Genomic DNA, 26,042 nt, shown 5'->3' on the forward strand with positions numbered 1-26,042 from the left:
AATAGTCGAATTCATGTTCACTTTCATCATTCTGGTCTGGAAATGCTACTGTATTGAGAGCAAATCCAGAGAGGCACAAGTTCCTTATTTCAGTAAGGAAGGGTCATTGTTTGGGGAAAATTTGGGGATTGCAAAGATTTGTGAACTGTACCAAGGTAAAATAAATTAGAAAAACTTGCATTCCCGTGGTAAGAGACTTGAAGCAAAAGAATCTTAGTTGTGTAATTTGCCTGACACGGCAGAAGTCAGAGATGCTTTGCACACCAACTCCTTCTCCCATGCAGCAATTCAGTTCAGATCTTCATTTCCTTGAGACAAGTGTATAGAAGATTAGATGGGACCAGGTTCATTGAGTTTTCCTTCCAGTGAGTGTGTGCTTTCAGTGTAGTGCAGTTTGAGAAGAGAGCTTCTCAAATGTTGCTTAAAAACCTCCATTTTAGAACTGGTATCTTGTACAGCAGTTACTGTAGGAACCTCACTTCTATCTGTTATTATGACCTTCAGATGTGAGACAATTATGAATAACGAGATATTGTGGCAGAGCAGGGTAATTGCTCTTAACTCTTCATGGTTCATTATGCTGCATAAGAAGTTGTCATATCTTTTCTGTATTGTTTTCTCATTCTTGGACCTGTCTTTTCTCTTGACTTTTGGGGTAGACACTGCTCAGAAGCTGTTATTGGAAAATCTTTAAAGGGCCTGGTACAGTGTGGCTGCAGCCCAGATTTATTCTATTTGTAGTACCAGACAGTAAATGAAAAACTGTACTGGGGCAAAGAATGTTTGGAGTAAAATCCACACAAAAATTATTTTATTGGATACCCTCTCTTTCTGGAGAATTTTTAGTGATTTTGCTCTGGTTTCCCTGTTTATTAGGAAAGCTTTCTTTCCCAAACCTGAAAAGATAATTTCAACACAACACAGAATGGCCTTACCTGTGCTTGTTGATGGTGTGCTTAGATTTTTTTTTTTTTGGCCTTTGTATCAGAGCTGTGAGGACTTAGAACTCTCTGCCTTTAGGCTGCAAAGCACTTAGAAGAGGGGATTGAAATGGAAAAGGTAGTACTGGATCTTACCATGCTGCAGTGTTCCCACCTGATCCTGACTCATAAGCTCTTGGTACAGCAAACATGGATGTGAATATAACCCAGCTGGGTGCTGCATTTCAGTGCTCCTTTTTTACATTGCTAAGGGCTGTTAGATGTAAGTTCATTGTAGTAAATCCTTTTGGAGCAAACTGGCAAGTAATGAAAAGTGCACCCTGGCACAGTTTTCCACTTCTCTCTCTCCTGTTATTTACATAAATGATTTGGTACGGTGAAACATGGGGAAAACAGTTAAAAGTAAAGAGTTAAAAAGCAATGTGGTACAATAGAACTTCCTGAAATTTCTTGAAGAGCTAAGTAAAAAATGTCAGAAAGTGGGCACAATTATATGGAAAAACAAAGTGGGATGCCAAGCCAGCAGGAGGTGTGGTGCTGCAATAAAGCTTACATAACTAATGTTAATTTAATTTAGGCAAAGCTTTATGGAGGGAAATAATATTTTTCCATTGACCGACTCTTACAGTTGGAAAAGTCTGACAGGCTCTCAAGCACACAAGCCTTCCATTTTGAGAGTAGGAGACTAGGGAAGGATACTGTTTCCCTACAACCTTATCTTGCTTATGTCCTTATATCAGCCATAACACCACTGGTATTGCAAGTTAATTTAAAGCCTTTAAAGCTGAAAGAGGTCACATCACTGCTGGAGAAGGGAGAACAGAGACATCTGCTTTCAGACAGCAAAGTCTTTTTCTTCCAATCATTAAGTGTCCCAGACTGCAGGATTTTCTGCTTTTCTCCACATACTACAAGACAATCATGGTGTGATGGGGCCAGGAGGATATGGCATCTGTGTAGCAGACATCTTGAAACCAGGAGGAACAGTACAACTTCTGTCCCATATTGTTGTCTTTCTGCCCTATGCTGTGCAGTTTTCATGTCTGTTAGAAATAGATTTCTCAGTAGAAGTATTGGTGAAAAATATTCTGACTAAAGCCTATTCTAATTGTATATAAAATAGTTGTATGATATTTTATTGTAAGAAAGATGGGACTCCTGCCCCAGACATTTCAGTCTGTAGGAGATAAAGCCCACTGCTTTTATCCAAACATTGTTTTGTAGAAACTAGCTTAATTAGAAGTGGGGGAGGGTATGAATATAGGACAATGAGAGGCAAGTGACAGACAAAAAGGCTGTTAACATGCAGAGGGCTCAGCATTGAATGTGCCTTTTCACATAGGCATCAAAGCTTGAAAACCAAAGCAAGAAGCAGATTTATTATAGTACATATATTATAATATATATATAATATAAGCCAAGCCATAAGCATCTTTTCTATAACACCTGGAAGAGGCGACTGGGCTGCCCTTTCTCACTTCTCTGTGTCAGTATACTTCTGCTCATTTTCCTGCTCCTTAATAGAACAAACTGCTGGTACTTCTTGATGTGTTGGCAGGCATGGAGCTGGTCAGCAGAGCAGAGGGCTGAGCACTCTGACAGTTACATGGTTTGCACAAATCAAACTTCAGCCAGTATCACTTTGGCCAGAGTCCCTCTCCAAAGGCCTTTTCAGGTGTCACCCTTGTGAATTGTTGAATTTCCAATCAGTTGCTGCTAATATTTGGGGAATCTCATGTGTCCTATACCTCGACTTAAGAATAGACAGCAAGGTCAGGCAGTTGCTGGTATACCAACAAATTCCTACCACTCATTTTCTTACCTGCAAATAGATGACCTGCTTTTTAGATGTCTGCAATTCAAATTTGCAGGGCACCAGCAGATTTAGTTACAGAATGTACTTGCTTATTGAGGACTAAGCTACACTCAAATCCTATTGATTTTATCTTATCATAGGTGGCTTGCTTTTGTAGAATTCTGTCTCAGCTGTATGGGGGAAAGCAGCAAAAACTACTGGCTTGTGGCTTTCTATTCCAGGCCAGGAAATTCACTTGATGGGAGTCAGCCTAACTCAGGGCTTTCTTGCCAACTGATGCTGTGCTTTATCTCCCTGACATCGATAGATAAACGAGCTGAGGGCAGCTTTGCAGGCAGTTGGAGGCCGACCCAGACACGTTGTTGCCAACGTTTGAAAGCTGCACAATGACTTGCTCTCTCTGGCAGTTACAGCCGTTGGGGCAGGGACCTGACGTCTGAATGGCTGTTAAGAAATAATGATGTAAACTCCTCCCTAAGGATATGGGAACAATGCTTAAATCCTATGAAGGGAGCAACACCTGTGACAAGGAATCCAGAAAAATCGGGATCTTAGTGATAATTTTCTTTCTGTGGTGAGTTGAATGCAGTGCTTCTGCTTGTGAAGGGCCTGTGGGGAGGTAGGATGCGAGATGTGGGAAGTGGGCAGCAGCAAGCAGCTTTTCTGGCTCAGAATAACCTTCCTGGCTGCTGTTTCAGAAATCTCAGTTAGGCTTACATAGAGCAACAGTCATATGCCCTGTTCAGCCATGGGAGGTGCACATTAATGAGTAGTTTTAGTACTGTCTTGTGGTAGTGCCTGAAAATACCCCCACAGTCAAAACCCACAGCAGTAAATACGGTACAGAGACAGGCTGATCTATGGATTTAGTGCACCCCAGCAAAGGACCAGACCACGAGCAGAAAGAGTGTGGTGATGATGACTGTCATCCCCATGTGACGACACCTGGGAGAGAAGTGAGTGCAGGAGGAGAGTAACATGACTGTGGCACATGCTGTGGTGGATTGCTCTAGGGCTGAATCCAGGAAGGTCTTGCATTAGTCCAAGGAGCTGCTTTGCTCCCAAGATGATGTTAAAGCTGAGGAGGTGACACAACTGAGGAGGCTCAGCACCTGTGGGGAAGAATCACAGCTTGTTCTTGAGCATTGTTTTCAGCTTATGGAAACGTGCAGTTCCCACTGAACAGTAAGCACTTAATTTCTAACCATTAAACAAAGAGCTGCTAAATACTTCCAAGTGCAAGTTCCCTGAAAAAAACAACCCCAGAAACAGCTATTACACTCAATCTTAATTTGAAATACTCTTTTTTTCCCCACATTACTTTTAAAGAGTACCCCAGTATATATGTCAGACACTTGTACACCAGCTTCTCTGAACTTTGTTCAAGGCTCACAAGCCCTTGAGACTAATTTTTTCTGTTTGGTTGGTGGGGCTTTTTGTTTTCTTTTGTTTGAGGGCGTGTGTGGGGGTATTGTTTGTTTGTATCTGTGCTTGAGATACTTGTCTCAGCAACCCTGAACCCAACTGCACTTGGACACAATCACCTTGAGAATGATGAGCTACTGCAATAAAAGCAATACTTTTTGAGGTGATGACTTCTTATTATCATTTCTAGCAACAATCACAAAGCTATATTTTCTTGACCTCTGATAAGGTTTTCTTCCTGCCAGTATGCATCTGGGAGTTCTGTAGGTCCCATAGGTCTTCTCAAATGTCTTGCTAGCAGAGATTTGCTCATCTTTAGAGGTCTGAAATCCCTTTCTCCATTTCTCCCTAATTTTTTCTTACAATATGACATGCCCACCTTTGCTGGCTTCTTACCACACAACAAAAATATCAGTATTTGCTTAGTCTCCTACTAAATCCTTGAATGAATGTGACTCAAACGGATTATCAGATTCTTGCTTAGGAGTCGGGTAGCAGAAAATGAAGTCTGATACTTGTTTGATCCCCAGCTGCAGTTCACCAGCAGATGGTAGCAAACATCTCCTTCCCTGTGAGCCTCGTGGCGATTCTGAATGGGAAAGGGCTGGAGTGCCTCATCGGAGAAATAAGCTGTAAACAAAGTAGTTGTGCAACTCGGAACTGGGAGAAGAACCACGGAAACCATGGAAATATTGCTGCAGTCAGGACAGAAGAATTAAGTAGAGGACAGCATAAAACCATTGCAGTGACTTGCACTGAATGGCATGAGAAGCATTTCGGTGGCATGATTATTGTTCTTGTGGTGACAGAAAGGGACCATTATTTGCAGTGTAGCAAATCAACAAGATTCAGAACAGTATGATAAAATCGAAACTGCTCTGGGTCAGCCCTGCCAGCATATGTTGACCCTTTGTCTTTGCAGGGAAGACGTGGAAAGTTCAGGATGGATATTTGTACTGAGGCTGTTTCTAGTCATTTGTTTGTTTTCCTTCTGAGCTGTACCAGCTCTAGCTCTTTTATATTTGAGATGGGCTGTTGATCACCACTTTCTCTCACTCTGTATGCTGTGCATTCAAATGGCTTGTTGTGACAACACTTCTCAGATTCTTTTTCCTGATAGCAGCTAAACTAAGAGACAGGAGAAAGAGAGAGGGTAAAGTGAAAACTGCTAAACTGTGGTGTAACTCCCAGAAGGAAATGTCTTTTCATACTAAGTGTACCACCTCTACTTTTAACTAATTTACTGGAGATTTGACTCCTTCATGCAAACATTGTTCAATTCTGTAAGTGGTTTCTGGGAAACATTCTCTTTGTGCTCATTTCTCCAGCAGTAAGTGGTTGGTGACCAAAATCCTAAGAGTTAGTTCTATTGTCTGACATTGAAACTGATTCCTATCTTAGTTTCTTGAAATGGGGGAAGGGGGGGAAAGAGGTGGGGGGAGAAGAAAAAAAAGTAATTTAAATCAAATTTATAGCAAGACTGGCTTTTTATGGCTATAAAAATTATGCACAAATGTACTACTTTTCCAGCACTTGCTGTATTCTGAGCCAGAATGTCTCCATTGGTTAAAGTTTAAGAATAGAAAGGAAAGAACTCAGCTGCTATATTTTCCTGCTCTTTTCACTGGGCAGCTTGCTCTGGAAAGCAGTGCGAAATGCAAGCAAGACTGCCTATGCCTCTGTCAGTGCTTATGCCATGTATCTGAGGATTTAATCTGAAGTTGTCAGGAGTCTCCTTTGATCTTAAATATTTCTATTTTTTGGCAATTACTAGCAATACCTAAATATCTTCCATGCCCTTGTCAGATATAGCTGGCCTCAGTCCTTTCAGCTCCATTGGCATCAGTTAGTAGTATTGGTGTTCATGTATGTTATGTTGAACTACATGGACAGGGAATTAAAGTCCTCCTTGTGCAGCAACACTTGTCTCCTACAGCTGAGCTGTGTTCTTGGCACAGGTGATGATCAATCAGTTCCAGAAGCTTGGTATTTTTTGGTCCATATGCTTTGGAGAGGGGTGCACTGGGGAAGGTTTGGATATTAAGTCGATCTAACAACCTAATCTGACAGAGCTAGAACTGGAAAAGGGCATATATCAGTGACTTGAACATCATGATTCGGCAGTTTGGTAAAGCTGCCTTCAGGGATCCTCATATTTCATCAGAAATGCCGTGGACATCTGGAGCCAAGCTTTGATCCAACACTAACGCAGTGCTGATTCATATTTGTTCAGAACCACCGATGGATGTTTTGTACTGCTTATGCCCAATCAGATGTAATTTATTTGTATATTTTTATGCTAGGTCATGGGACATCCGCCCTCCTGCAGCCGACATAAAGGGTGAAACCATCACACAGCTTCAGCTCTCTCCTCTATAGTGTGTTTAATTTGGCTGAACTGCAGTCACGTTCTCTGAACAGATCAATTTTATACTGTTGGCAGTGCTTAGATACACCATTATGGAACAACAGCCTAATGCAGAAATGCAGCCACCCAGGAAGCTGACATCAAATGCAAACTGAAGTCAAATGTTTGCTTAATCACATTTGATTGTACAAGTGATGAGTGCTTTGTTTTCCTTCAAATAGTTTAAAATACAAGCACATATGTGCAGATCTGTTAAGAGATGCAAACAATACAGTTGCAGTAATGTAGAGATGGGTGTGTGCTACTTCAAATACTAGACTAGACTTAAACAGTGTCCATTTACTAGTTAGCATCAGGTCTCCCTTTGGTCACCTTTTACAGGCTTCATGACATATTGGAAAAGGAGGTTGGAGGTGATAGTCTTGTTAGGTGGGTAAGAATCTGTGTAAGACACAGGAAGGAAAGAGCAGATATGGGGGAATTGAATGCTGTAATTGGAAAGAGTGCCTAGAAAGCCAGAAAATTGCAAGTGGAAATTGCAAGGTCCTTGTTGAAGACTAATAATTGTTGATTTGAGCAGTACCAAGGCTGGAAAATATGATGACACAGCATCAAAACAAACAGGTGTGTATGGGAGAAGCGTAGGAGTTGTCTTGTCAAAGTGAAGTCTTAGATTTTGACCAAAAAGAACAAACTTGCTTTATGTGAAACACTGTTGGGTTTTTTTAAATGACAATACATTATGAAACAATAGAGCAATTATATTTTGTCCATGGGAATCACTTTCTGTTCTAGGGCTTATGTTTAGTGTTTGGCAATTACAGTAATAGTGGGATATTGTAGCTCATTTAAACACTTTATGCTGTATTTAATGACATTTGAAACTATTCTTACTATTAATCTAATAAAAAAATGCAGTTGCAAACTTAGGGCAGAGTGTAGAAATCTTTTCCCATGGCAGTGATAATTCATTCCTCACTATATAATATCCATTTTCTTGGTGCAATGAAAAGTTGCCTAGGTGCTTTACACACCATAAAAAGACATGGTCCCTGCTCCAAAGTACTTTCTGCTTTAGCTCGGTCATGACAGGACACATGATAAATGAGAGCAAGATGGTGCAGGGATGAGTGAGACCCAGAGCTCCTCTAAAGAAAGCACTCTGGTGTGTAGTTTATAGAACCTGGGCATCAAACCATGTCCAGCTCTCCCTTTCCTTTTTGAAGTCAGCCTAACTTTGTTACAGAGGCAAGGACTATGTGACATTATCTGGCATTTAAAGAATTCTGACTGATGACAGTCTCAATTTTTACTTTTGATACAAGCTCTTGTGAATCACATTACAACCTGGAACATAAAAGAAATATGTATCTTAATATGCCATGCAGTAAATCACAAAGATTTTCTTGCAGCTTTAGAAGATTTTTGGCAACTTCTGCAGCAGGGACGGGGACCTCCAAGTTCTGAGGGTAGGACAGTTGAGAAAACAGATATTACATACATAATTCAACTCTCAATGTGGTCACAAAATGTAGAAGAAATATTCCCTGAGATATACTCTATTCAAGCTTCTTTATAAGGCCAGCGACTTCTAATCAGGCTTGTAAATCCTGGTGAGTCTTTGTAAAACTGTTCTCAGCAGCAGGGAATATTTACCAGTGTCTTTGCTGCATTGCTAACAGCCATTTCACAAAAAAATGTCCCCTGGCAACATCATCTCCCTGAGAGCCAGGCAGAAAAATATAGTTTAGAAATCTTTATATACAACCATAAAAAAAAAAAACCAACCAAGGAACCTTCGCCTCTTTGAGCTTCTGAGCCTTCACAGTGCAAAATATTCACTTGTTTCCCGAGGAAACTATCTGGTTTACCCATGTGATCAGGCTATGCTGGTTCCCCTGCTGTTGCTGATCCTAAGGATTAGGAAATACAGGATACTAGATGGAGTTTCTTAGGTCTCACTACCTTCATAGTGAAATGGAAATGTGTCCTTCCTACTGGCCATGGGGTCCTCTGTGAGAAGGGAAGTCCTGTAGAACAGCTTCCTTAGGTAGGCAATTTTAGGTTCGGTGACAGGCATTTAACTCTCTGGAAAGACCCTGCCATTTCTTTTGTGCCTTTAAGCATCCTTCTCTCTGTCCTCTAGGGCTAGATAGCCCTGTATGTCTCTCATTTAGATGTAATCTAATCAAGATTGTAACACATTACACTTCCCAAGGGAGGATTTCAGAGGACCGTATTGACGATGGCAGTGGATCTTTTCTTAATGTTCCTGAAGAAAGATTTACATCCTACAGTGATCAGCAAGTAGCTCTGTAAGGATGTTATGCTGGGTCAGCCTGGTCACTGCATCTCATTTATCTCTGATTTTCAACACCTAAGCTGAATGAGGAGCCTAACCCAAGCAGAAGCACAACATAATTCTCCAAACACACTCAGAGTTCCCTTATTTGACTCCATACAGAACTTCAAAAGCCTCTGAGCATTACCCAGCAACATGTTGGCCTCCACTGGCCAGCCCTAGACTTGGCTTGTGGCAGCTTTGCAGCCTCTACCCCTCACACACAGGCAGTGGCAAGAGGCTGTGAGCAGTGCTGAGCTTATGTACTAATTAAGAATTTTTAGGAAGGGTTCTCCAATATAAACTTGTTCTCTCTTGTTTTCCTTATTTCCCATTAAGTTGGGATATTTCACCTCTCTGTCATTATCTGCCAGCTCATTTCCAGGCTGTACAAAGCTAAGGCAGGCTGTATACTTTCAACTAGTGTTGCCTGGGCCCTATAACAGGGAGGAGGAATGCTAGCCCTGCTCATGCCACATATTTCAGTAGAATAATGCTGGGAAGAAAAAAAAAGGTGTTTAAAGGAGGGGAGTAAGAAAAAAGTTTGCCATTTTTAGTCCATGTATCACGAGATAAAATGAATGAAACAGCTGTGCATAGCCCAAGGTGTAGAGCATGTGGTATTGACAGGCTTGTTATCTCATGGAATCATGGAATGGTCTGGGTTGGAAGAGACCTCCAAAGCTCATCTAATCCAACCCCCTCTGCAGTCAGCAGGGCCATCCTCAACTAGATCAGATTGCCCAAAGCCTTGTTGAGCCTCACCTTGAATATCTCCAGAGGTGGGGCCTCAACCTCATCCCTGGGCAACCGGTTCCGGTGTTCCACTACCCTCATGGTAAAGAATTTGTTCCTAACATCCAAGCTAAATCTGCTCTTTTCTAGTTTGAAGTCATTGCCCCTTGTCCTATCACTGCAGGCCTTTGTAGACAGTCTCTCTCCATCCTTCTTGTAGGCCCCCTTCAGGTACTGGAAGGCTGCTTTTAGGTCTCTCTGGAACCTTCTCTTCTCCAGGCTGAACAACCCCAGCTCCCTCAGCATGCCTTTGTAGCAGAGGAACTCCAACCCTCTGATCTTTTTTGTGACCCTCCCCTGGACCTGCTCCATCAGGTCCATGACCTTCCTATATTGAGGACTCCAGACCTGGATACAGTACTACAAGTAAGGTATCACCAGAGCAGAGTTAAAAACCCCTCTGAATGAACACTTTTAACTCCAAGTAAGCTCAAAGATAAGCTGAGAGGCTTTTGCCATTTAAACTTCTTTAAGGTCCTAATGCATTAACAGGAGACTTACATAGACCAAAAGTTACATAAACAGTCACTTGCAAACATGTTTTTCATTTGAGTGCCAAAATCTGACTTCTCTTTGAAAGCAAAGGTGTTGTATTGGCATTTAACACAATGATTGCCACCTCTTACCCTGCTGACAGCAGAGAGCTCCTGCAATTACAGAACCCTGAAGTTGTGTTTTGGGAGACTGGTTACATATCTGTAATGTGTGGAGTTTGCTTTGTTTAACCTGGAGAAGAGGAGGGGCTGAGGGGGACCTTATTGCTCTCTACAGCTACCTGAAAGGAGGTTGTAGCAAAGTGGGTGCTAATCTCTTCTTCCAAGTAGCATGCAGTGTTATAACAGCCTCAAGCTGTGTCAGGGAAGGTTTAGATTGAATCTTAGGAAGACTTTTTCCACTGAAATGGTTGTGAGGCATTGGAATGGGCTACCCAGGGAAGTGGTGGAGTCACCATCCCTGGAGGTGTTTAAAAGAGGTCTAGATGTGGTGCTGAGGGACATGGTTTACTGGTTTAGCGGTAGTGTTGGGTTAACAGCTGTACTGAATGATCTGAAAGGTCTCTCCTAACGACAATGAAATACTTGTTTGATTCAACATTAAACCAGGCATTTCTTCACTTTAAAAACCTGTCTTTTGGCTTATCAGTATATTAAAGCAATGACAGACCCAGCTGTTTGCAGGAATTGTTTACCTTCCACAAGCTCAGATTAGCTATTCCAGTAACACACTATTATTGTACACTATTATAACCATTAATTAGTGACTCCTCAACACAATGAATCCCTGTATTCCAAAGAAACTGGAACACTGAGTGGGTCCAGTGCCCACCACTTCAAAGGATTCTGGACTAGGATTCACCCCTGAATTACAGAAAACATTAACCATCCTGAAGCATGTGTATCATTCTCTTCAGTCACTCAGTCCTTGGAATATTTACTGATATTTTGATAAAATATAGAATGTCTCTGCAATTTTCTCTCAATATTTTTCAGGTTAACAGCTGTGAAGTGCTTGCTGATTTCAGACTTTAATAATTGAAGAGTCTCATTAAGGGAGATCTCTAAGGACCAAATTTCTAGGTTAGGAAGCACACAGTATTTTCACTTCTGGAGCAAAGCTAGGAAGGCCTCTGTGTGTGCTTAGCCCTCTCCTACTAGATAAAATAATTGCTGTTTCCAAACTATGGGCCTGGCTACAGGTATCCCAAAAGCCCTAGTACCTCAGTTGTCTTTATAGGGAGGCATGTTGGACTGTGCAGGGGATCCCACCTCCTCTTATTTTTTCTATGGAAGCTGTGTGACAGTTCAGGACGTGGATGAGCAGTGGTATACATTGCTGAGTACATTCAATACTCAGCCAGAGAATGAGCCTTGATGCGAGAGGTGGGAAACATTCCCAGATCCTAGGACAGATATTGTCAAATATTAGATTTGACTTTTCTACCTGTGAGCAATACACAGTTCCTTTGACCAGTAACTGAAGGACTGGTTGTCTAAACTAATGAATAATCTGGGCCATTGCCTTTCAGAGCTCAAAAATGTTACTAATGAACATTAGTCATAACAGTGACTAATGTTCTTGTTTGTGCCAAGGTTTAGCCAGTGTGAAAAGATACAGGTTTGGTAAATGATCTCCAGACTTTGAGATTCTGCCCAGTTCTACACTCAAAGCTCAGTAGGAAAAGGGAATAATTTATACCACACCAAAGTGAAGAAACAACAAAGTAACCCTATTAAAGCAATAGGACAAAGCCTGGCTTTAGCCAGGGCATAGAAAAGTATTCAGCCGCTTTTGAAAGCTGCCACTGCCTTGCCCTCTCAAACTCGCTGCATGCATTGCAAAGTAACTCTTGCTTTACATGGAGGGGGATGGTTTATAATTTACTGAATACATCATTTAGAAGAATTTTGACAAAGTATCATGTAACATACCCTTTATCATTTGGAATATTGTAATTGCCTCATTTCAGATGTAAAACTTTGAGATTGCAGGCTGATCTCTCAGAGGAATGAATTTTCTCTGATTAGAGATCTTATTGCTGTCCCTGTGTTGTGAGCAGTTCAATTTGTTCCATTCACTGTTCTTTGAAGTTTTGTCAGCAGGACGATTTACTGCAGCCAGTCCATGTGTAGTGAATCCATAATGAATTATGGAAATTCGCTGTGAAAGCCTGACCTTTTCTGATGTTTATATTAGGATTTCCCAGTACCTTTGTTCTTGTACATTTCAATGCTCTAAACACAAAGTAATTTCAAATATTGCTGAAGAAATTAACTTTAAACTCCACCCAGACACAAGAAAACTCATCCTTACCAAAATTGTTTCTGAAAGCATAAATTAATGTCACTGTTTTTAGCTGAGATAAACTATTGGAGGGCATAACAGGCTCCTCATTAGGTTCCTACCAAGGCAAGTAGAGTTATTCTAAACACAAAAAAGGCTTCAAGCTGTCTGTTGGTCAGATATGCACTGCCCAGCATATGATCAGCTTGAATTGAGGTTTCCAAAAGCATGGCTCGGTTTACTCACGCATCCAAGATGGATATTTGTCTAAACAGTCATATTAATGTGATAAAGTATTGTAATTTCTTGTCCTAATCAGGGGTAGTGCAAAGCTGGAGCAAGAATGGAACAATTTATCCAAGTTTCTAAATATTAACTGATATCCAGTATCGGTTGGTAGCTCTCACAGTATCTTGGCAGCTTTTCCATTCTCAAATCCATATGCTTTATATAATGAAGAGCAGATTCCAAGAAATGAACTGAGCTCATCACATCCGTGGTTCACACATTTGATTCTGAACTGGCCGGTTAACCTGGGAAAGATACCCTCTGACAGTCATTAAATTATATGGCCCCTGACGGGTACAGGGTTGAATGTCTCAGCTGGTGAAAGGGGACAGCACTCTGGACATGTGGGGTCTAATCTAAAGCCTTATAAATCCAGGCAGAAGCTTTCCAGGCTTTGTATAACTCTTTTTGAGATCTACAATGTCAAGTCAAGCTGGCTGTGTTTCCCAAACAAAAACACAGATGCGGGCAGAGAGCAAAGAGCTGCTGTATTCTTTTAGGTTAGCATAGAGGGAGAAGATTAATTTCAGAAGCCTCGAGATAATGCCTAGATTGAAGAATCAGAATGGATGGGCAGATATATCCTCTGAAAATTGTTATGACCACAGTATTTCTTAATTTACTGACATCATGGTCAGACAAGCAGCACAGATCCAGCATGATAAGTTACATAGGAACTGCAATGCAATTTATAATCCTTTCCACTGAGGCCTGTTTAAGCACACAGATGTACAAGGCTTCATAAAGGATTAGAAATGCATCCCCTGGACAATCTTTTCTTCTAGATAAAAGGAAGGCCTTCTTCATCTTTAGGGTGTCTGTGTTGGACCATTTGTGTTTCTGACCCTGAGTGTCATAGGACATTTAAAATGCTGCTAATTAAAAGCAAGCAGAAGTTACAGAGCTAGTAAATGGAGCAGGAAGGTGTAGAAACCTACAGCACCCTCTGCCTTGAAGACCTTTGTAATTTTTAATGTTGCTATATCAGTGCAACCCCTTGAGGTTAATGAGCCATTCCCTGGTGCTCTTGTTACTCCAGTAATCTGTAAGACTTGTCCACAGCATCAAAAGTCTTGTTTTGCCCCTTGGTGAAGTACTCTATGTAAGAGGCTTGCGTTAACAGTAGTACGAACAGTAGGCAGGGATGATGCTGCTCTGATATAGGGGGTTTGGTTATCTTCTACCCTAACGTTTTAAATGTACAACAGTTAACTGCTTTATATGGGAGAAGAAAGCAAATGGAAACTCAGCTGATCTACTTCCAGCATTACTTGGTTGCTGTAACATTACTTGGTTGCAGTCTAAGGAAGATAAAACTTGAATATTGCAACATTGCAAGGAAATACACCTACCAAATAAGGGAAGATATCTACACTTGTATATGTAGAGGAAAGGATACACCCTCTGCTTGCTTAAGAGCTGCAGAATGAGTTCAGATGAATGATAGAAAAGCCAATAACAAGGGCCAATAATGTTTGGTGGAACATGCTGACCTGGATAACATATGGTGCTTTCTGAAATATCTATGTACAGAAATCTGTTCTACTATTTAGTTACCATTACAGTGTGGTTTCCATCCACAAAATATGTTAATAACTGAGCTGCATTCTGTTAGATGCTACCCACGTGGATGTGAAGAATTTCTAACCCAGAGGATTTACAAATCAATAATTCTAGTTTGGTTTAAACAGAAATTATTTAGTAAGCAAAGGCCTTAGAAGTTTGTTTGCCACTTATATTCTGTGAAGACATCTGTATTTTTTAACATGCTGGGAAAGAAATGATATTTGAAAAGTCATGGCAGTCAGGTGAAGACTCTGGTGACTGGAAGAAAGGAAACATCTCACCAATGTTTAAATAGGGTAAAAAAGAGGACCCTGGGAACTACTGACCTCTCAGCCTCACTTCTGTGCCTGGGAAGATCATGGAACAGATCCTCATAGATGCCATGCTAGGACATATGGAGGACAGGGAGGTGGTTCAAGACAACCAGCATGGCTTTACTAGGGACAAATCCTCCCTGACCAACCTAGTGGATTTTATGATAAAGTGACTATGTCAGTAGATAAGGAATGACCTATGGATGTGATCTGGACTTCTGCAAGGCCTTTGACATGGTCCCCCACAATATCCTACTTGTCAGGTTGGAGAGATATGGATTTGATGGGTGGGTTGCTCAGTGAATAAGGAATTGGCTAGATGGAGAGCAGTGACAAGTGGCGTCCATCAGGGGTCCATACTGGCACCTGTACTGTTTAATAATTTCATCAATGATATAGACAGTGGGATTGAGTGAACCATTAGCAAGTTTGCAGATGACACCAAGCTGAGTGGTGCTATTGATATGCCAGAAGGATGAGATATCATCCAGAGGGACCTGGACAAGTTTCACCCTTCCTACACAAGCCACTGTCAATTTCATGTAGTTTAGAGACAAGAAAGATCTTGTCTGTGGTGGGGATTGGGAGATTATTCTGTGAGTAGGCTTATTGATGGGGATTTTAATATTTTTTTTTCTTTTAAGGAACTACCCCATGGTCATTGCTTTTAGGAAATTCCCTTCATTATTTATTAGGGTGTTTTTTTTCCCCCCCTTTGCTGAACTTTGTCATAAGGTCTGTGCCATTAACACCTGCATGTGAAATCATGATGAAGCACACCTTTTCTGCAGCTTATTTTCAGAGTACTTGAAAATGAGATTTGGAAGCTACACGCAATCAGCAGATTTTATTATTGAAGTCCTAGAGCTATTAAAATCCATAGCAACTCTCCATGACTTGAATAGGTCCAGAATGTTATGTTTTTAAGGAAGACAGTAGTGTTGAGGTTTTTTTCCCCTGTATCATCCTTAGAATTAGCTGACGCTCATATAATGCAATTGCAAAACACATTGTGTAGAGAAGCGTGGATAACATTTGCAAAGACCAAGGGACAGCTTACATGAATTCTGGTAAGAAACATTTTGCTACCAGATGTGTTCACAATCTTTGTAAATGTCCTTTTAGAGCTTGCTGGATATTTCTTCCTTTAGAACAATCTAGCATTTTGCTTTATGAACTTCTGAGACACAGACATCCTTTAAGAAGGCTTAGGGCCTATTTCAGGATTGGTGCAGTTCTATGCATTTGTGACATGTGATCTTCCCACTAAAGTGGGACTAGCTCATCTTCTGTGACAGAAATACAGGTCTGGCAGCCAGTTCTGATTTCATGTTCCCTTAATACAGCAGGCTCTATGGTATGTTGGTTCAATATTTGTGAACTAGACTACTGAGCCATTGCTACAGTGTGATTTGGACTCATTGGGTTGGGAATTGCTGCAGAGCAGCTGTGAAGAATAATCTTTAAACATTGTGCCAGTGTTCCTTCTACTGGTACAGTAAATAATATGACAACAGTAAGAATATAACTACTAAAAGAAATATGTCTCTACAATTTTTGCTATGGCTATGACTGTAGGATAAAATGGCTTATCATAACCTCTCTGGAATATTTCCTCTCAGGAACTATTTTGGATGCTTTTCAGCCAGGAATCCTGATTCTAGTATTAAGAATAAATATACGTTTTATTTCTGAGGTGTTTTGATGTTTCTGAATTTGGTTTTGAACAAAGCCAGAAAATGAGGAGGAAACTGGGAATTAAACAGACATGGTACAGAAACATTTTTTCTCACCACCCTATAAAAGTAGCTGTTTCAAATCAAGTTAGAAATGGTCCTTTCAGACAAATTATTAATTGAAATGTGTTCTCTCATGCCTATTAAGCTGTCGTCTTCTCTGGAGTGAGGATAGGCACAAATCAAACGCGCAGATCAGAATGACCCTGGTCAATGTGTGGGAGTTTAAACCTCTTTTGATGGAGGGTTTGTGAATGACCTTTCGCTTTGTACCAGGCTGCATCAAACTCTCCAGTCAAATATCCACTCTGTTCTTAAGCGTCCTTAATCTAGTGCAGATGAAGTAGTTATTTACATGCAAAATGCTAAACATATGTGCAAACCTGAATTCTCAGGCTGCTGCTAACGCGCTCTGGCAAAGCCTGAAGCTGCAATTAGCTGGTGCATCGCTAGAGGTCGCGGTGGGTGAAGCGCTTCACAGCGCCTAGTGCGGGATCGCCAGAGAAAAAGGTTCCTTTTGTTTTTCTCCTGCTTCTGGCTCCTCAGTTAGATCTGTACGCGTTACATTGCTGGAAGCGAAACTTGGACTTGTTTCAGAACCTCTGAAATATTTTTTTCCCCCCCTGACATTAACAATATGAACAAATTCTTCATTAATTTTTTTCTCGTGTTTAGCTTTTCAGTGAGTCATAAGTTTCTGAAGCATCTTGTTCCCGGCATTATGCTTCTCAGACATTAATTAGAAACCATCAGAACAATAGCAGCATTTCCCCTGCTGCTTCTGAAAGAAAATAAAATACGGATCCAATTAGGTTGAATAATTCTGGTTCTGGATAATTTTATTTGTCATAGGTTTTTTATCTCCTTGGCGCAGCATTTTCTAAAGTCAGATTGAGTCGAAAAAATAGGAAGACTGGAAGGAAGAAAGCGGAACAACATCCTGTGAACACCAGCGGTATTATTATCTTCTCTTTGTCTTCAGAAATAAGCTAATGAAAAGGCTCCTTCAAAAGCTAAATACCTTGTTGAATCCTTTCTCTTCTCCTGAAGCTATTTACCAGCACAAAAGGCTTTAGCCTAAGAATCGACACAAAACCCTGAAGATGAACAAAGATCAACGCAACAAATATTCTGCCAGTCTTGTGCATAACTGTTAATTGCTACATAGCCACTGGCTGAGGATTTTTGTCTTCCTAAAGGTCAGGATTATGGTATTTTCTGAAGTTCTGAAGACCTGTTTCTGATCTCTCTATTTAGCATATACTAGGAAGCAATACATTTATAATGACCTTTAGAAGTACTAGTACACATTTTAAGTACTCTGAAATCTCTAGGATCAGAAACAGGTCTTCAGAATTTAAGAAAACACTACAAAAACAGGCTGAGAGAGTTGGGGTTGCTAAGCCTGGAGAAGAGAAGACTCTGAGGAGACCTCACAGTGGCCTTCCAGTACCTGAAGGATGCCTACAAGAGAGCTGGGGAGGGACTATTTACAAAGGCACGTAGGACTAGGACAAGGGGCAGTGGTTTTAAACTAGAGAGGGGTAGATTTAGATTGGACATTAGGAAAAAGTTCTTTACTATGAGGCTGGTGGAACATTGGAGCAGATTGCCCAGGGACATGGGGGAGGCCTGATTCCTGGAGACATTCAAGTTCAGGCTCGATGAGGCTCTGAGCAACCAGATCTAGTTGGAGATGTCTCTGCTTACTGCAAGGGGTTTGGACTAGATGACATTTAAAGGTCCCATCCAACCTGATGCATCTATGATTCTACTCCTCTCTGTGAAATTCTTTCCTGCTGTTAAAAGGCTTTATTTGTTTTATTGATCCCTCTACAGTTTGTACTTTTCTTTTTGACAACCTGTTAAGACAACAGTAGCTTGAGCCTTATATTTTTCATCAAACCTCTGACTACACTGTGAAAATACAAACTTCTACTAATGCCAACAGTAGGATCCATGTCCATTTTTTCTGGTGGCAATATTAACAGTTCCTGTAGAGGTGATGTTGTAAATTCAAAGCCAGAGTAGCTACACTCTCTGCATTATTTGTGCTTCTTTCACCCTAATTCACTGTGACAATGAACAGATGCAATATGCTTATTGTGATCAGTGATTTCCTGTCCTCAAAGGGCCTTGTGAAATTGCCTCTCCTTCCCATTTCCAGAGGCTCATTCAGAGCTTCAATTGAATTAGGTTCTGAAAATATTGCCTAAATGTTATCTTATTCTGTTCTCTGTTATTATGTTTTTCTTACCTTTATGAGAAGGGGCTGCTGAATCCTCTCTGATCAGAGCATTGGCCATTTTTCCTCAGGACCACAATGGGATGGCACCTCATACTTCCTCATACTTTTGTGGCCAAATTGGTCATAAATGATCTAGAAATTTGTAATTTATGTGAGACTCTTGGACTCTTCTTGCTTAAGAGAATTCGTTTTGCCACATATCTCAGGATCTTTGGTTCTTGCTGTCAGCGTCTAATGCATCTGTGTGCTGAAGTGCTGGTGTTATCTCAGTAGCAGTAGATCTACAACATACATTTGGGTTGTCCAGTAGCTTGTTTTGCACAGTGACATGGAGAAAGTGCAAGCAGAAGCACTCAATGGGTTGTTCACTGGTAAGAAAGAGCATCACCAGCTGTGAGTTTTCTAAATTTCCTGTCCACATTTTTCCAGTTTTCCTGAGAAAGTCTGAGATGTGGGTCACATTAACTGTCTTCTTTGACAGGCCTCCTCTTGATGTTCTTCAAATGTGGAGAAGTATAGAGGTTTCTATTTCTCAAAATATTTCCATGGATCATGTTCTAATTAAAAATTTATGCATCTTGTTATATGCATGAGCTGCCTCCCCTGAGATGTGAAACTTGTGACCTGCTTTAAAAGCAGCACTAGTGCAGAGTTTCCCAACTTTTGCTGAACCTTCTTTCTCGTTATCTGCAGCAATTTCCTTCAGTATGTCAAGTCTGCTTTGGAGATATGACCTGTTGGCCTATTGCTTCTTTATGGGTCCCTGGTTTTGGAAGAGAGTGAGGGAAAGAGCTGTTTTCTCTATTTGCTCATTTAAACAAAACCAAACAAACCAGACCTTTCTTCTCCAGGTAAGGCTTATCAAAGAGTCTCTGGCTATGGCACAAATGTCACTTACTAAAGACTTTGCCCAAGTACCTGAGCTGACAGGTCAGTGAGCAAGGTGTTAGTAAAGAAAAGTGCTGTTGTGTTGAACCATTCAGTATGAGTGACCAGACTTCTGCCCGGAAGTGCAGGACAAGTTTGTGAGGACACACTGTATCTGACTGTCCTAGTTTTGCTGGCACAGAATTCCAGGCTAGCCATGGGCTGCAGGCCACTAGTGGTTTAGTCAGACAGGACATATGAGGTGGCTTGCAGGTGTATCCCAGATCATGAGCATGACATTCAGTATAAAAGAAGTTTGCCAAGGAGAGGGGAGCCATTGTCTTGAGCCTCCTGCTTGGATGCGTTATCACCCTGTTTCTCTTTCCTCTCCTGCTCCTGAGGACTGCCTTCCTGTATATCATGGCTGTTGCACTTTAGCTGGAATGAATATAACTTTGCATATCCTGTATTGATACTGGTATTAGTTTGGCCATCTCTTTAAATCCATTTTTATCACACAGTATCACACAGTATTGCTAAGGTTGGAAGAGACCTCGAGGATCATGGAGTCCAACCTGTCACCACAGACCTCATGACTAGACCATGGCACCAAGTGCCACGTCCAGTCTCCTCTTGAACACCTCCAGGGATGGTGACTCCACCACCTCCCCAGGCAGCCCATTCCAATGACCGATGACTCTCTGGGTGAAGAACTTTCTCCTCACCTCCAGGTTTATTTCAACCTGTGGGTCTTTTCTCTTTTTCCTGATTCCCCTTCACTCAGTGATAGAGTGCAGTTTAACCCCAGATAAGGGCTAAATGTGGACACTGACCACATAGCAGCAGTACTAGAAAAGTATTTAATATTATAAACAAAAAAATGTGATACATTTTTCCAGCACAGCACATGGTTGGATGGGACTATGGCCTTTCACCCTGACATTCTCAGCAAGAGTTGCACTTTGTGTGAGTGGCTTATAAAGCATGCCAGCTTCGGTAGTTAGGAAACGTGTCTATGCCCTCTGGCATTGTTAGAAACCAATATGCAGAGTGGTAAACAGACTACAAATTTTTGACATTTTGGGTAAAGTTGCTTTTAAAATGTTCCTCTGTGTTTGAAAGGAGGACATGACTCAGTTAGTGGAGTTGCACTATAAATGCTGTCTTGAAAGTGTCCCATAATAGCTCTTTTCATTGCAGGCTTTCTGCCTGCAGGGACTAGGAAGAGTACACCCTGCCACTCAGACCTGTTGTCCTTTTCTCCCTTGTTAAAGCAATGCTTTGATGCTGGCATAGAGACAGCTGCAAACTTAGTGTGGCTAAACGCCAGTCTTCCCTGATCAGACTCTTTGCCGGAGTCTTTGCGCATCAGCTCTCGAAACACCCGCAGGAAAAGTTCTCTCGAGCAATGTGAGTGTGACTGTGTGACTGTGCAATTTAGAGCACAGTCCTAAGTTTGTCAAGGATGAGAAAAGTAAATTATTATTTTTTTTCAATTCAGTAATAACATGAAAATACAACTTAAAGCTGTAAAAAATTGACAGTAATAACATGAAAATACAACTTAAAGCTGTAAAAAATTGACAGGCTCAAAATGAAGGTCTTTAATAAGAACCTTATGGTGGCTGCTTTCTGAGCCAGTACAGTGGTTAGTTCCTACTTATGTACCTGTGATGCTGCAGACTGCTAACTTCTCTGGCTTTTTACTGCCCTACCAATATATTTAAAGGCTTAGATTTAGAGGGGCTGAGCACTTGAGGCAGGCAAGTGACAGTGAGTGGTCTTCACATTTGCATTTCCTGCTCTGAAAACCTGTTGCTTTTAATTGTCTTTGAATTGTCAGACAACTTAATTGAATTTATCTCATGAGGAAAATTGTTCTGAAAATTGTGTTCAGTGACAGGGCTAGAGATTGTGGTGGAAATCAATGGGCAAAACAGCCACACAGGAGGATCAATATTGCTGTGCATTTGAGATGAAGATTGCTGGGATATGGAATTGAAAGTCATGCTATTTATTGTAAATCAATAGTTATACTAGAGGTACCACAAAGAGCAGAACTAAGACAACTTTCTGCGTCTACAGCAAATCCAATACAATTAGCAAAGTTAAATTTGCTTATTTAATTTAAATGCCCAATACTGAATAGGAGCAATGAATGATTTCAGAAAATGCACACAAACATGTATGAGTAATGTAACTGTAGAACCTAGAGAACTGAACAAAAAAGGCACTAATCATAAATGGTTAGCAATATGGTAGCATTATTTTGCATTACATGAGCAAAATTTCTGGAGCAAAATTTCTTATTGAATATCTCTGTCCTCAAAGAATGACAATTTCTGACCAGATGCACAATGCTGTTTATGATGGCATAGAAAACTAGTAAAGCCTTTGAGGGAATATGAGAATAGTACAGTTAAGAACAAGGGAATGTTTTACAGTCTGCAAATATGAAATTTTGGAGGTTTTCTCTTCAACTCTGCTCTTAGGCCAGCTAGAAAGTTTGGCCAATGTTCAGTTGCCATCAAACTAATGTAACTGGTCCCACGGAGGTTCAACACAGAAGGGAAAGAATTTATGTAATTTCTGATCTTCCGTTGCCTCTGTTCAGAGCACCTTTAATGATGATCACACAGTATCGCTGCTCATGATGTTGTAGCAGTAAGAATATCAGGAAAATATTTGGGATGCAAGTATTTTAATAGCATGTCTCACCTTGTTGTACCTACCTTGGAGACAGGGATTATGGACATTTTTGGTTTAATCTGAGCAGGCATTCAGGCAAGGGATTGAAAAATTTCAGCACCAGAGACCACACTTGTGTGAATCGTTTCCTTGAAAAGCCACTTTACTTTAAAGGGAATATCACAGATGTATTGATATTATCCATTGGCTATTTAGCTGGAGAATCAACTTTATTCTGTAAGTCCAGGTCAAATATAAATCAGGTCTACTGGTTTTTGAGACATACTGTAGGATGGCTTAAGCAACAGTAGAGTGTGGAAGCTGGTTAAGAGCTGTAGAAATGCAGGATGCTTCAGCAAGTGTCTGCAGGGACTTTTCTAAGAGTTTGAATGAATTTAGTTCTTATGGTGTTATCTTCTGTTTCCATTTCCTTTTGCCTGATGTAGTCCTAAGTAAAGATAAAACATATTTAATTTTGAAGTGAATCTGTTTCTCTTTAAGCATCTAAGTGCTTGCTATACTGAGTTGGTCATGGGGTCTGTGTTTATAGGTTGGACTCGATGATCCTCGAGGTCCTTTCCAACCTAAGTTATACTGTGATACTGTGAGTTGTGCAAGGAATCTCTAGTATATTAAGAATCTGGATAAAGGTGACAAACTGGGCTTAAATATCATCTTTACTGACTATCTGCATGAAACTTTAAAAACCTCAAAGTCCCCAAATGTGTTTTTGGATGTTCAACTAAACCTTGACATGAGAATGCTGTAAGCAATTTCAGTGTTAGGCACAAACCCAGAATATTTCTAGGATATGTACAGAATCCTTTTGCCTATGATTTATTGAAGGAAATATCTACTTATACTTTTGGTCTTTAGCATAGTGAATATGTACCCTGTAAAAATATCTACAGCTGGATGTCCTGTTTAAATAAAAATATAAATAAATTGCATTCTATATTTCACTCAACTCAATAATTTGACCTTTCACTCATAGTAAGCTGAAGCAACATATACTTCTCTCTTCTAAAGATAGGAATCCAAAAAGTGAATTGCAAATATTGAGAAACAAAATATCTAGAATACTAAGGGAGGAAACCTTCTGTAAAGAAGGAGGTATTAAAAAGAGTATAATCAAATAATATAATGCAGTTGGAAATTCCATTTTCTAGCATTAGAGTCTCTTTTGCCCTTGGATTTCTTGTGGCATTTTGGTTATGAGGACTGAAATGCAGGCTGATGGAAATCAAAACCTGAATTTACCCAAGATTCTCCAATGAAAATTGTATTGGTAAAATTAAATGAGAACATGGTCTGTAAACAAGTAAGACTGGATAAAACTTCTTTCTTGTCCCTGGAGAAAGATTGCTCAATCAGGATGTGTTGAGTAATAACAACTGTGTTATGGCAGCTCAGAAAAAGTCATTAATTCCAGCTGATGTTCATTCTGAGCTTCTAGCTTGCTTTGAATGCTGATCACAAAGTGAAACTCCAAGGCTTCTTAACACTATGAAGCCAAAAAGCAAGTCTGTTTTGCTCACACATAGAAGAGCTGAAACCACTAGCTCTCATACAGCTGCTTCACCAATCAGTTAATGGTTTTGCTAACAAAGATGGGAACTGTTTCTCTTTGGGCATTGTCAAAGATGGGAACTGATACTCTTTGGGCACCATCTGTTTTCTGATTTGTACCCAAGAATTTCTCTCTACTGATTTGCTTATTTTTCTTGTGTTTTCACTTTGCAACATGTGCAGCAACTGGGTAGGGAAAAGGACACTGAATGGGGCAGGTTACTGGATCAACTGGGAACTGGCCGGTTGTTGAGTGACTAAGAACAGCATGCTGCCTGCTGGCACCACTCCAACCTGGAACTGGGACAGCTGAGGAAACTGGTGAAAGTCATTCCAGTTTGGCCCCAAACAAGTGGAAGATTTTGAAATTCAGTTTGTCACCCACAAGACTTCTTGTTTTGCCAACAGCTGTTGAAAGGGAAACACAGATTGTCTAAACTCTGCAAAGGGAAAGATATTTATGATTGGCTTTATTTGCAAGAGTAGTTAGCTAGGCATTCACACACTGCTCTTTTGGACATCAAAAAGCTCCCATGGTGTTTCATTTAGCCTTGCTGTTAATGTGTTTTGTTGTACTATGTTTACAAGGCATAAACTCTGCCATAGGAACTTGTCCTTAAAGTCCAGGTAATATAGGGCAGAGAACATTGAAACTGGAGCTTTCTATGCTACTGGAAACTGACTGTGGCTTCAGTGTGTATCAGCTCTCACCCTGCTGTTTCTTATTTTCAAAGTATGAGCCTACCAGCTGTCTGTCAGGAAAATGCTGCAGCTTATGACAGGAATTAATAAAAAGATGAATACCATGCTGGATGCATTCAGTATGATCTAGCTAACTCATTTGTCAGGGAAATCTGTTAACATCTAAAAGAGTTACATATGAAGTAGCAAACTCATTTCTCTGTATATTGAAAAATAATTTTATGACCAGGGAACTACATGAAAATCAAGTGAATGGCAACCTCTGTTTGTTAATGAACTTGCAGCACTTGGAATAACAGGATTATTAGCTTTGATATAGGAAAATGCCAGCTTGCATGCCTACTTTGCTTTTTAGGGGAATTATTAAATGTGTTGCTAAAAACTGTCTAGTGCTAGTGAAAGTATGCCCTGTTTCACTTCCCCACATGATGCATTTCATTAGGACAATAATAATCTAATACATGCCTTCATTCATAGTTTTCATCTCAATAGTGCCCATAGAGCATTATAAAGCTAAACTGATACAAGGACTGTAAGGGAGATCCATTCCATTCCATCTATATGCTTTTGATGTTAATCTCCACAACAGCTAGGTAATTGACAACTGATTCTACATTAAGACATTACAAAAAATGTCAAAACTCATTGTGGTCTCCTGGAACTAATTTTCTAATTAGTATTCACATGGTTGAAGGAAAATCCTCTTCTTCCCACTTGATTTCTCTGATGGTGAAAAACATATGAAGCAGGAACTCCTACCACCCCCAAGACTAGACTCCCTGAGGAAGTACTTGGCTTCCTCTGCCATCATGTTTCTGTAAGTAAAGGTCAGAACCAGCAGGATGTCTTTGAGATTACATGCTGAATTGAGCTATAAAAACATTTTGTGGTTGCTTAGCCATGAACTCTGTATTATAAACAGAGTTAGGTTGTCTCAACTCTTGGCATTAGCACTCAAGTGTGAGCTAGTGGCAACCATATCACTAGAAGATCTCTCAGTACTGGGTGAGCAGGGAGGCTGGTTTAGGCATATTCTGACTGCAGAGTTGCCTCACATGTGTCTGGTCTTCAAAACCCTTGTGAGTTCATGTCTGCAAGTATCCACCATGCTTTCTTGGTCGCCTAGCAGATTTCAGAAACTATTTCCAGCACACAGATGAGCTACTGGAGAAGGCAGTGAGAAACAACACCAAACTCCCAACTGCCTATCAACAAACAAAATCCCTTGGAATTGTCTGAGAAGGTCCTAGAATTGTTTGTATGTGACTTTCTTGCTAACAGCCCAGGTGAATAATGAACACTCAGTTTTGGTGGTGATTTTGATCCTTTATCTTTTTGATGAATGAGAACAATTTCTTCTTGAGCTTCGGGAGTCTCAAGATATCCAAGATAGCCATGCAACCTCTTCTTACTGTATTTGCTTAGCTATTTTTACTCCAAGAATTTTGCAAAGAGGATATATACTGCTTTAAAATGTAAATTATTTATTGGCCAGCCAGCCATCAATCAGGTGGAACTGACTGGTCCTTGCTGTTGCTCAGTTTCCATCTGACAGTGCTCCGCTTTCTTTCCTTAGGGTTTAATATCAGTTCATTAT

General features: G+C 40.5%; 1 protein-coding gene across 2 annotated transcripts in view; it reads left to right on the forward strand.

Moving 5' to 3' along the window:
• SPATA13 (spermatogenesis associated 13) overlaps positions 1-26,042 on the forward strand; it is a 190,174-nt gene that overhangs the window by 27,104 nt on the left and 137,028 nt on the right. The gene's annotated exons all lie outside the window — the stretch shown is intronic.

This window comes from Melanerpes formicivorus, unplaced genomic scaffold (genome assembly GCF_026170545.1).
Source record: "Melanerpes formicivorus ecotype bairdi unplaced genomic scaffold, bMelFor1.0.p_v2 SCAF_1, whole genome shotgun sequence".
Lineage (NCBI taxonomy): Eukaryota > Metazoa > Chordata > Aves > Piciformes > Picidae > Melanerpes > Melanerpes formicivorus.